This window comes from Phocoena phocoena, chromosome 5, assembly GCF_963924675.1.
Source record: "Phocoena phocoena chromosome 5, mPhoPho1.1, whole genome shotgun sequence".
Lineage (NCBI taxonomy): Eukaryota > Metazoa > Chordata > Mammalia > Artiodactyla > Phocoenidae > Phocoena > Phocoena phocoena.
The window spans coordinates 43,391,046-43,404,208 of record NC_089223.1 but is presented as its reverse complement, the minus strand read 5'-3'; the positions used below and the strand labels follow the sequence as shown (position 1 = coordinate 43,404,208).

The 13,163-nt window shown below is 34.7% G+C and overlaps 1 non-coding gene across 1 annotated transcript; it reads right to left on the bottom strand.

Moving 5' to 3' along the window:
- Positions 1–11,843: 11,843 nt before the first annotated feature.
- LOC136124007 (U6 spliceosomal RNA) lies at positions 11,844–11,950 on the bottom strand. The gene has a single exon (XR_010655956.1). It is a non-coding gene; the product is annotated as a U6 spliceosomal RNA (small nuclear RNA).
- Between the last annotated feature and the right edge of the window lie 1,213 nt (positions 11,951–13,163).

The following is a 13,163-nucleotide window of genomic DNA, read 5'->3' as shown; positions in this document are numbered from 1 at the left end:
TCTAACTTTAGACCTAAAGGAACTAGAAAAAGAATGAATAAGGCTCCAAGTTATTAGAAGGAAAGAAATAATAAAGATCAGAACAGAAATAAATGAAATAGAGACTAAAAATTATATAAAAGATCAATGAAACTAAGAACTAGTTCTTTGAAAAGGTAAACAAAATCATCAAGCCATTAGTTAGACTAACCAAGAAGACAGAGGGCTCAAATGAATAAAATCAGAAATGAAAGAGGAGAAATTACAACTGATATTACAGAAACACAAAGGATCATAATGGGCTATTATAAACAATTATATGCCAACAAATTGGACGACCTAGAAAAAATGGATAAATTTCTAGAAACATACTAGTCTCCAAGACTGAACCAGGAAGAAACAGAAAATCTGAATTGACTGATTACTAATAAAGAGATTAAAATAGTAATCAAAATGTTCCCAACGAAGAAAAGCCCAGGACCAGGCTGCTTCTCTGGCAAATTTTACAAAACATTCAAAAATGATTTAATACCTATTCTTCTCAAACTCTTCCAAGATAGTGAAGAGGAGGGAAAACCTTCAAACACTTTTTACAAAGCCAGTATTACCCTACTACCAAAACCAAAGACACAAAGAGAAAAAAAAAGAAAGAAAAGAAAAATTACAGGTCAATATCCTTGATGAACATAGATGTAAAAATTTTCAACAAAATATTAGCAAGCCAAATCCAACAATACACTAAAAGGATCATTCACCACATGCAAGTCAGATTTATTCCAGGGATGGAAAAATGGCTTCACATCTGCAAATTGATCAATGTAATACCTCACATTAACAAAATGAAGACTAAAAATAATATCATCTCAATAGATGCAAAAAAGCAGTTGACAAAATTCAACATCCATTTATGATAAAAACTCTCAACAAAGTGAGCATAGAGGGTACCTCCACATAATAAAGGTCATATATGATAAACCCACAGCTAACATCATACTCAGGAACAGAAGGCTGAAAGTATTTCCTCTAAGATCAAGAACAAGGCAAAGATGCCTATTCTCCCCACTTTTATTCAACATAATACTGGAAGTCCTAGCCACAGCAATTAGGAAAGAAAAAGAAATAAAAAGTAACCAAATTAGAAAGGAAGAAGTAAAGCTGTTACTATTTGCAGATGACATAATATCATATAGAGAAAACCATAAAGACTTCACTAAAAAACTGTTAGAACTAATAAATGATTTCAGTAAAAAACACAAACTCAATATACAGAAATCTGTGGTGTTTCTATACACTAATAAACTATTAAGAAAAGAAATTAAGGAAACAATCCCACTTACAATTGCAATAAAAAGAATAACATATCTAGGAATAAACTTCACCAAGGAGGTAAAAGACCTATACTATGAAAACTGTAAGACGTTGATGAAAGAAGTTGAATAAGAAACAAAAAAATTGAAAGATGTACCATGTTCATGGATTAGAACAATTAACATTATTAAAATGTCTGTACTACCAAAGCAATGTATAGATTCATGTAATCCCTATCAAATTTCCAATGGCGTATTGCACAGGACTAGGACAAATAATTCTAAAATTTGTATGGAACCACAAAAGACAGTGACTAGCCAAAACAATCTTGAGAAAGAAAGCTGGAGGTATCATGCTCCCTGATTTCATACTACAAAGCAATAGTAATCAAAACAGTATGGCCCTGGCAAAACAGACACATAAATCAATGGAAGAGAATTGAGAGCTCAGAAATAAACCCACACATATGTAGCAATTAATCTACAACAAAGGAGCAAAGAACATACAATGGAGAAAGGATAATCTCTTCAATAAATGTGTTGAGAAAACTGGACAGCCACTTGAAAAAGAATGAAACTAGACCACTGTCTTATACCACACAGAGACATTAACTCAAAATGGATTAAAGACTTGAATGTAAGACCTGAAACAATAAAATTCCTAGTGAAAACATAGGCAGTAACCTCATTGACATGGGTCTTAGCAATGCTTTTGTGGCTCTGACTCCAAAGGCAAGGAAAACAAAAAGGATGACTTCAAGCAAAAAAGTTCTGCACATCAAAGGAAACCGTCAACAAAAGTAAAAGGGAACCTACTAAATGGGAGAAGACATTTGCAAATTATATATCCAATAAGGGGTTACTATTTAAAATATACAAAGAACCCATATGACTTAACAACAAAAAAGCAAGCAACCTGATTTTAAAATGGGCAGAGGATCTGAATAGACATTTTCCCAAAGAAGACATAAAGATGACCAACTGACGCGCGAAAAGATGTTTAACATCACTAATTATCAGAGAAATGCAAATCAAAACTTCAATGAGATACTGTCTCACACCTGTTAGAATGGCTATTATCAAAAGACAAGGAATAACAAATGTTGGAAAGGATGTGGAGAAAAAGGAACCTTCATACACTGTTAGAGGGACTCTAAATTGTTGGAGCCACTATGGAAAATAGTATAGAGATTGAGATTCCTCAAAAATTAAAAATAGAACTACCACCTGACCCAACTATTTCACTTCTGGGTATTTATCTGAAGAACACAACGTTAATTCAAAAAGATATATGCACAACTATGTTCACTGCAGCATTTCTACAATGGCCAAGATGTGGAAACAACCTAAGTGTCCATTGATGGATGAAATGGATAAAAACGATGTGATATATATATACCTGAGCCATAAAAAAAGAATGTAATCATGCCATTTGCAACAACATGGATGAACCTTGAGGGCATTATGCTAAGTGAAATAAGCAGACAGAGAAAGACAAATGCTATATTATTTCACTCATATGTGGAATCTATTTTTTAAAATGAACAAACAAAAGAAAACAAAAACAAACATAGATACAGAGAACAGATTAGTGGTTACCAGAGGGGAAGGGCATTGGGATGGGTAGATGGGTAAAGGGGGTCAGCTGTATGGTGTTGGATGGTAACTAAACTTGTGATGATGATCACTCAGTTGTGTATACATATGTTGAACTGTAATGCTATACACCTAAAACATATGTATAAAAAATGCTTCAAGCCATTCGAACAATGTACCTTGAAGTCAGAAAGACATGTCTCACATAGTAGTGGACTAGTATTGTTTAACAACAGACTCAGGGTGGGACAGCCCTCATGTACAGCATTTGCCAATTTCCATGGTATGAATATTCCCACTGTGGCTGACTTCAAGCTACCTATATAGCATAGCATCAATGAACACAGAGTTAGGAAAAAATGCACAGTAGCACAAGTATTCCATACATATGCATGCATGAAGAATACATGTAAAAAACCTCAAGAACAGAGATAATAGTGAAATGCAGTAAAATAATTAAAATGGGATGAGTTTTGAGTTCTTATTACCTTTGTATTTAATATAATTTATGTCATTGTAAGTTTATATAATTTAATTTTTAACAATGGCCATGTTTAACTGTAGCTTGCAAATTCCCTGAAAATTTATTTTATTTCTTTGTTCTCTGTGCTATGCAGTAGAACCTTGTTGTTTATCTATTTCATATATAGTAGTTTGTATCTGCTAATCCCAAACTCCAAATTTATCCCTCCCCCACTTTCCCCTTGGTAACCATAAGTTTGTTTTCTATGTCTGTGAGTCTATTTCTGTTTTGTAAATAAGTCCATTTGTATCATGTTTTAGATTCAACATATAAGTGATATCATATTATATTTGTATTTCTCTTTCTGACTTGCTCCACTTAGTATAATCTCTAGGTCCATCCATGTTGCTGAAAATGGCATTATTTCATCCTTTTTATAGCTGAGTAGTATTCCATTGTCTGTGTGTGTGTGTGTGTGTGTGTGTGTGTGTGTGTGTGTGTGTGTATATATATCACATTTTCTTTATCCATTCATTTGTTCATGGAAATCAGTCCTACTGTGAACATAGAGATGCATGTACCTTTTTGAATTAGAGTTTTCTCTGGATATATGCCCAGGAGTGGGATTGCTGGATCATATGACAACTCTATTTTAAGGTTTTTAAGGAACCTCCATACTGTTTTCCATAGTGGCTGTACCAATTTACATTCCCATGAACAGTGTAGGAGGGTTCCTTTTTCTCCACACCCTCTCCAGCACTTATTGTTTGTGGACTTTTTAATGATGGCTATTCTGACTGGTGTGAGGTGATACCTCACACCAGGTTTGATTTTCACTTCTCTGATTATTAGCAATGTTGAGCATCCTTTCATGTGCCTATTGACCATCTGTATGTCTTCTTTGAAGAAATATCTGTTTAGGTCTTCTGCCCATTTTTTGATTGGGTTGTTTGTTTTTTTTTGTTATTGAGTTGTATGAGTTGTTTGTCTATTTTGGAAATTAAGCCCTTGAGGGTCACATCATTTGAAAATATTTTCTTCCAGTCCATAGCTTGTCTTTTTGTTTAGTTTATCCCTTCCTTTGCTGTGCAAAAGCTTTTAAGTTGGATTAGGTCCCATTTGTTTGTTTTTGCTTTTATTTCTATTGCCTTGGGAGACTGACCTAAGAAAACCTTGCTATAATTTATGTCAGAGAATGTTTTGCCTGTATTCTCTTCTAGGAGTTTTATGGTGTCCTGTCTTATATTTAATTGTTTAAGCCATTTTGAGTTTATTTTTGTGTATGGTGTGAGGGAGTGTTCTAAGTCCACTGACTTACCTGCAGCTGTCCAGCTTTTCCAACACCACTTGCTGAAGAAACTGTCTTTTCTCCATTCTATATTCTTGCCTCCTTTGTCAATGATTAACTAACCATAGGTGTGTGCTTATTTCTGGGCTCTCTGTTCTGTTCCATTGATCCATATGTCTGTTTTTTGCCAATACCACACTGTTTTGATCACTGTAGCTTTGTAGTGTTGTCTGAAGCCTGGGAGGGTTATGCCTCCAGCTTTGTTCTTTTTCCTCAGGACTGCTTTAGCAATTCTGGGTCTTTTGTGATTCCATATAAATTTTAGGATTATTTGTTCTAGTTCTGTGAAATACCCTGAAAACTTAACAAACATCTCTCGCTGGTTCAGTACATCAGTGACCTGGCTCCTCATGAAATCTCTAAATAAGTCTCATGGTTGTCAAAAAAAATTGAAGATAGGTAATATATGTAAAATACTTAGAATTTTTTGAATAGGACAAGTAATTATAAATGATTATTATTGTTATTAATATTAATGAGCAGCTTTATGCTTTTTATTTTCATCAGTGACATGAGAGGATTAATATTTTTGTGGAATTTTTGTATGTTACTGTTCAATAAATACAGAATGAGAGATGTGCTTTGTTCCTTTCAGTGCCTAAGGCATGATCTGACAGTAAATTCAATTTTGAAAGGTATACTCACTCACTATTGATAAATTAATCCCAAAATATCACACTATAAATGGAACTTGGCAATTTCAATACAATATACTTTAAAAGTGGTATGTTATGTTAAATTTCCCATAGAATAGTATATAATTTCCTTCAAAGTATTCCAAGGGTTCACCTGGACACTGAAGTTTACTTATTCATTTTCTTTTATCTGTGCTATCTGCCAATTTTAGGTGCTTAGAGAGTAACTGGACCTCAATATTTATATGCTCCCATTAGAACAATAATCCTTGCTGGACTTTTTAAATTCATTAAATAATATATTTTCTTGTCTTGTTCCCTTTACTTTTCTCTTCCTAAATATGACATGGATATTAAAGGTAGTATTGTGCTTTTTCTGTAGACTATCTAACCATTTAGACACAAAGAGGGAACAGCAACATCAGTGAATGTATTTTTTTTTGGTTACATAAATTGCTCCTTTGTTTCTCTAATATGTCAATAGACTGCAGACACTGTATGTTTCTCTATATCACTTTCCTACAGCAGGATGAAACTGCTAGGATCCTTTCTAAAAGGTCATCATTTATAGAATAACCACAAATGTGATCAATCAAGTCATTCCAATGGAGCAATAACCAGTGTGACCTCAACAGACTTTGGCTTTTGGAGCCAGATCGTTTTAGTGACAGACATAACCCTGGTGGGTCGGCAGCATCCTTCACTGCTCACTCTGCCATCTGCCACTCTGGAAACTTCATCATTAAAGGCAGAGTTGTTGCTGGACAAATTTGCAAATGGTTTCGAGAGCATTATTATTGCACAGAATGTTACCATCTGTAAGTAGGCAAATCTGAATTACAATGTATGTCTACCCTACCTAACTTTCTTTCTCTATGTATATCTTAATAGAAAATGTGCATGCATAAATCTCAAAACTAGAAACATTTCTTTTTATATTATGGAATTATAGCTTGCAAAGGGCCTTCAGAGCTTAACTTCCTACTTTTAAGTACAACTGCATTTAAACTATCACAGAACAAAGAATATCTATTTTATTTTGCATTTAGTTGTCTCTCTTTATTCACAAAGTATTTTTAATTTTTTGTTTGATTTTACTCACATATTACATTATTATATTATTAGCAAATATTCACATTAACATATATATACATATATATATATCTTTTAAAAATATTTCAGTTATATCTTTGAGATAGTACTACCTGTCTTCTTGCAACTAGCGTGGAATAAATTATAAAGATTATAAAAACAGTATAATGAAAACATTAAACCAGAATTCCCAATTCATAAGTCAGGTGCTGTTTTATATATATAATATGTATGAGATATATATGTATGTAATATTTATATATATTCATATTATTTAAGTCCTACTGCATAGGATTAGGATTATTATAATTTTAGCTATATAATTATAATAATATGGTATTTTATATTATATTGTTATGTTATTCATATTATATTATTAATATTGCCATTGGACAACAAGGTACCTAAGGCACAGAAAGGTAAACTGATGCTCAGGATCACACAGTTTAGTAAGTGGAGATCAGGGATTCTGAACTCAGCCAATCTAGGTCCAGAATCTGTGTTATTCATTGATTTGAGTCTGTGGATCTGTAGAGTCTGAAAATAGGTTAATGGATGTTCTATGGTGATGATGGGAGTAAAGGAAGATGTTCCATGGACACAAAAAGGGTAAGGAATGGCATTATAGAGTTTTCATTGTCAAGTGCTAGTACTCAAATATGCTGCCTAAATATACCTGCTTCTCTTTGCTGAGTTTTAAAGACAGAAGGCAAATGTCAAATGGTGTACAAAATACTGATTCATTATTAATATAAGGTTAAGCTCTTGACACCTGTCCAAGATGTCTGCTTTGGAGAAGGACCTCAGTAAGTCTTCTACTCCACCATATAATTCTCCTGGCACTACTACCTGGCCATCTACTCTAACAAACCAGATGCTATATTGACCTAATCTCAGACAGAGAGCAAAGAGGTTCACCTGGCCTGTATGGAGGCCAGAGGGTAGTAAATCAGATGTGAAGGCAGGATCCTATCTTTAAATCACAGTAAGCCTTCTCATTTGAACACTTGACCCAATGATTGTCTCACTGTCTGACAAATCATATGATCCCCTCTCTCTTCTGTGGAAAGGAGCTAGTAAAGGGACATGGAGAGAGGGCAGAAGCTTAGATTGTTGTTTCCTCATGTAAGGGATAATGGAAAACCAGGAGCAGACACTCAAAACACTACCTCTTCAGTTCTCACTATAGACTTTCTTTGATATTAAGAAAACATCTTAGCGAATTTAGTGTTTGGAGATGTTCTATAGTAAAGTTAGGTTAATAGGGCTAGTGTATGAATAATGGTAAAATTATATGAAAAATGGTAAAATAAGGTCAACTCCAAATTATTTGTATCATTAAAGCCTTTTGTTCATCAATTCCATGCCAAAATATAGCAGCATTTTGACAATGAGAAAAAATAGATGAGTAACACTAATACTTCTTTCATTCAGCTTATAATGGGACCATATAGCTTTGCTTAAAAATTTATGTTCAGTAAATGATGTGATAACATTGACAAAGAACTAGAGTTAAGAGACAATGGAGAAGCCATTTTCTTCCCTAGTTAAAACATAGCAAATCATAGTACTTAGTACTGTCTAATATGTCGATGCCCTATGCCCTAATTTTTTCTTTATTCTGCACTGAACGAAAAGGCTGAAGTCTAGGAGAGCTACAGCTGTGTGGGAAGGCTAAACAACCCCATGGCAAAAACACTGAGGACAGAGATCATGTCAATCATCTGACATGCCTGCCCTTGGATGGTTCCAAAGAAGATAGCTCCTTCTCACCTGTTATGAGGTATAAGAGGTACAATAAAGCTGTTGGAGCTTTGGCTGAAAAAACATACTCATGTAACATAAATACACATAATTTCTAAGGCCATAGATGGTCTTGTTATTTCTTTTATTTAAATACGTCCATAAATGACTAATGTTGAAGGTTTATCTTAGCTTGAGATGTTATAACAAAATAACATAGACTGGGTGGCTTAAACAACAGATATTTATTTCTCACGGTTCTGGAGGCTAAGAAGTCTAAGATCAAGGTGATTCAGTTCTGGGTGAGATCCCTCACCTGGCTTGTAGATGGCCGCCTTCTTGCTGTGTCCTTATATGGTTGCGAGAGAGAGCACTGGTTTCTTTGCCTCTTCTTATGATGATACTAATCCCATCATGAGGACCCCACCCTTATGATCTTATCTGAACCTAATTATCTCCCAATGGTTTCACCTCCTAATACCATCACATTGGGGGTTAGGACCTCAATATATGAATTTGGGGGGAACACAAACATTCAGTCCATAACAAGGTTGTTAGAGGGATTAGGTGTTCTAGTAAGATGACCTGGGAAGAGGAGGAAGTGTTTGCAAACATTTATACAATTTACAGTAAAATATTCTTATCAGCCACCTGTCTATAGTATTTCTTTATTTATACTATGAATCATATCAAGGTGCCCAAAATTGTACTGACACTTGAGAATGAAAAATTAGAACTACAATACGTCTGATTTAGTCTTCTTTAAAATTAAGTTGAGAATATTATGCAGGTGTCAAAAGAAATGAGGAAGTTTTGCATAGACTGATAAGGCATGACTGGATATACTAAATGAAAAAAAATCAAGATGCAAAATTGTTTTTAGTAGTAAGCTACCTGTGTGTTATGTGGCAATGAAAAATAAATATAGATGTATTGTTGCAAAAAAAATTTTTGGAAGGACATATCAATGTTATAAAAATGGTTGCTTAAAATGGGAAAGAGGTATAAGATAAAGAGAGCAGTTAACTTATGTAACAAGACTTCTCTAAGTATGTATTTTTACATAATTTTTACCTGGGAACATATATTATTTTCATACTCAAAAAATTAAATTAACCTAAAGTGAAAAAAATAAATAGCTAATTCTAATAAACTCAACAGAACTGAAATGAATAAACCAGCTCTATATCAAGTTGGTGACATAAACACACAGAGTTAATACTTATTGTAATTGACTTTTATACTCAGTATTATGACTGTATATCCTTTTATACTCAGTATTTTGACTATATGGAATATATTCTTAAGAAAAATTGAGCTGCAAAAAAGTCTTTTTTTTTTTTACATTTTCTATACTTTTTTTTTCTCAAAGCTATTATTTATTCTGTACAAGTTTCCACTGTACATCACATTTTTCTACTCTTGCTTACACAGTAAACAAGTGTACACCAGCCCTTTGGCTCAGGTTCACAGGTCTTCCCTGGAGAAGGGTGTCAGGCCAGTTAGAAAAAAGTCTTACATTTTATTCAATAATCTAATTGTTAGAAATATTATTGATATTATTCATTTTAAAGTATGTGTGTCATATCTGTGTGGGTGTGTGTGCATGAGAATAATGCAAATAAGAAATTATACATAAGACCTAATTTGTGGACTTCTGCAGATAATGCTTAAAAATAAGATGAGTATTAGATTATTTTTCTTCCATTCATTTTCTACTGAAGCTATATAGTTTGGCTTAAAGATTTGGATTCAGTTTTAATGTGAAAACATTTAGAGTTCTACCAGAGAGGACACTTTGGCCCCTGACTGCTTGTTCAAGAGAGAGCCCCAGCTGCTGCTGCCACTGCCTCATCTCCAAGTGCTGCCTGGCTGTCTTGGACTCCTCTGGGTGAGGGCGTGGTCTTCCCCATGTCTGCCATAGAAGGAGCATCAGCTCCAATGCCCGATCTGACCTGACAAGACCCCAAAACACTCTAGCTCCTCTCATTTCTTGTGCACTCAGATGATACGTGGCCTAATAGAGTGTGGGATTTGGTGTCCTTAGTGACTTCCTAGAAAGGTCTAAGCAACACACGTGAAAGTGCAGGGCCACTAACAACTCTTGGGGTGAACTTTGACCGATGATCCAGGAGGAAGCCTGAAAATTAATTCCCCTCACTTTTTTCACTGCAAGGGCTGTTCTGAGGCACAGTGGTTTCTGAAAGCCTGATTGAAATGTTTCCTACATAACTGAGCTTCTTCCCTTTCCTCAATTCTCTCTTACCTTCACTCTACCTGCCTAGGTTTGCACCTTCCAATGAAGCCTTAACAAGTAATCTGCCTCAGGCTCTGTTTTGTAAATAACCAGGGTTAAGAAAGCAATTATGTTAATGCAGTTAGGAAAAAGAAGTTTTTAGAGTAAGAGGAAAAAAAAAAAAAATATATATATATATATATGTGTATGAAAGTAAAGGTAACTAAAATCTTGTAATTCAATTCAAATTGGAAATATCTGTATGAATTGACAAAGAAAAAAACCAACCTCCTATTTTCCTTCTTTGGTCCACTGAAAAGCAATCATAACTTAATAGCCATAAGCATATCTATTAACTGGATTATGGTCTGTATTTATTACATTTTCACAAATGCACCTGTAGAATGACAGGTTGTTTTGTTTTTTTTGCGGTATGCGGGCCTCTCACTGTTGTGGCCTCTCCCGTTACGGCGCACAGGCTCCGGACGCACAGGCTCAGCGGCCATGGCTCACGGGCCTAGCCGCTCCGCGGCATGTGGGATCTTCCCGGACCGGGGCACGAACCCGTGTCCCCTGCATCGGCAGGTGGACTCTCAACCACTGCGCCACCAGGGAAGCCCCTAGAATGACGGTTTTTAAGTCTAGGGCAGCCTTTATAAGATTAACCTGAGATTTTGGGGAGGCCACAATGCAAGCTATCAAAGAATATGAGTTATGTTAAAAGGCCACAGATAGACACTAAAATGAAGAAGATCTGAATAGCCAAAGACAGTAAAATTTGAGCATCAAAAAGAATAATGAATACAATTTATTGCAACACATACATTACGTAAAATTCCATAAGTTCATAATACATGGGAGAGAACCAACAAAACAAAACTCAATTCATTAATCACTTTATTTAAAAGCAAAAATCTAAGAATAAATATTTATCTTGTTTTTCCTTTAGGAACTAAATTTGAAAATAACCAAATAGCCCTGGCTAATGAGGGAAAGTTCTTTATGAAGAATTCTCACTGAAAGATGTTAATAGAATGATAAATTAGAAAAGCATGATTTTGTAACCTCTAGTAAAATAATTGATATTTATTTTGGATCTTATCAGAAAGTGAATTTCCAAGTTGCTTCTCTAAGAAAAGAGCTTTCTATAATAATGAAGAGATTGTGTAAATAGATTAAAGGTATATTGGCTTATCACCTGGAGACTAGGAACTTTTTAATAGCAAACTATATTTGTGAGGATATTTGTTATATATTGTTCATGTAAACCTTTAAAATGTTTTTCATAGAAGGTTGATTTTATTCACCAGACCTGTGATAATTTAGCCACTGATTATGACCTCATTGATTAAGCTCCTAAAAATTAGAGTAGTATTAAAGGAAAATGCAGACTCTTTTAGCATGTGGAGCATTGCTAAAATACTTTCTTCTCACGAAATGTTATTACTATTCTTTCAATGTTTCACAAATTTACATCATCCTTGCACAGGGGCCATGCTAATCTTCTCTGTATCATTCCAATTTTAGCATATGTGCTCTTGAAATGAACACACAAAATGTTATTTTAAAAGTAGATTAAATCTGGTTCTGGCAGATTAAATTTAAAGTTTAGAGTAGAAGCTTAATGGATCAGATCAATGTTCAATGTTTCAAAAGTAACTGGCCACAGTGTGAAGGGTATGTTGTGAGTAGGAGATCAGGTAGACAATATTTTAATGACCTGAATTTAGTTAGTGGCAGAAAGAATGGAGATGATGATCTGAATTTGAGAGGTGTTCCAGAAGTAGAATTAATAGGATTGGTCATTGATTGGATGGGGGCAGAGGGTGGAGAAGAGGAAATGTTAAAGGGAAAGTCAAAATATGTCCCAATGTAATAGTTTAGTTGAATGCTTACAGACTGCAGGGGGTTAAGCAATGACTAAGAGATGAGGAAAAGCTTTTTGAAAGCCTTGTATCACTGTATAACAGCATGACATTTAAGGCATTTAAAAGTCTGTCCTTGCACTGTCCTAAGGATCTAAGAAGTCAGTGGTACAAATCCATTGCAGTTTCCCACCTTATGTTTTTATTTATACCATTTTTTCCTGTATGGAATAATCCCGCCCTCACATGTGCTATGTTAAATCACCCTGGTTCTTCAAAGCTCAACTCTAGTATACATCATCCCCCAGAAGAGGTCAATTATTTCTTTTTCTATGTCTCCATAAAACTTAATTCAAAACTTTACTACAGCCCTCATCACATCATGTTATTTTAAATCACATGCTTCGGTCTAGTCCACAAGAATATGCTTGAAGTCTCAACTTGCCTGTTGCATGAATGAAAGTCTCCGTACGTAAATTGCTTTGTCTAATTTAACATTAAGTAATTAGGACGCATTTACCTACTCTTGTCGTTCATAGTGCTAAGCTGCTGCTCATGCAACAAGTCAGACTGTTATGGTCCCAGCCCCCTCAAAGCCAACACTTAGTAGAGGACACAGAGAATCAAAGAGACTAATAAGAAACAGGGTGTCATAAGTTCAATAATCATTATGATGGTGGTGATGACAATGTTAGCTATTGAGTACTTTTATGTAAGCATGGTTCCAAGCACTTATACATCTTACATACTCTAACCCTCACAGAAACTCAGTGACGGAGGAAGTACATATAGTACTTTTATAGATGTTGGTAAGTGGACACATAACCAAGACTTTGGGAGACAGTGAAAGCTTCCCAAACACGGTGATTTCCAAGTTAAGACCGGAAAAAATGACTAGG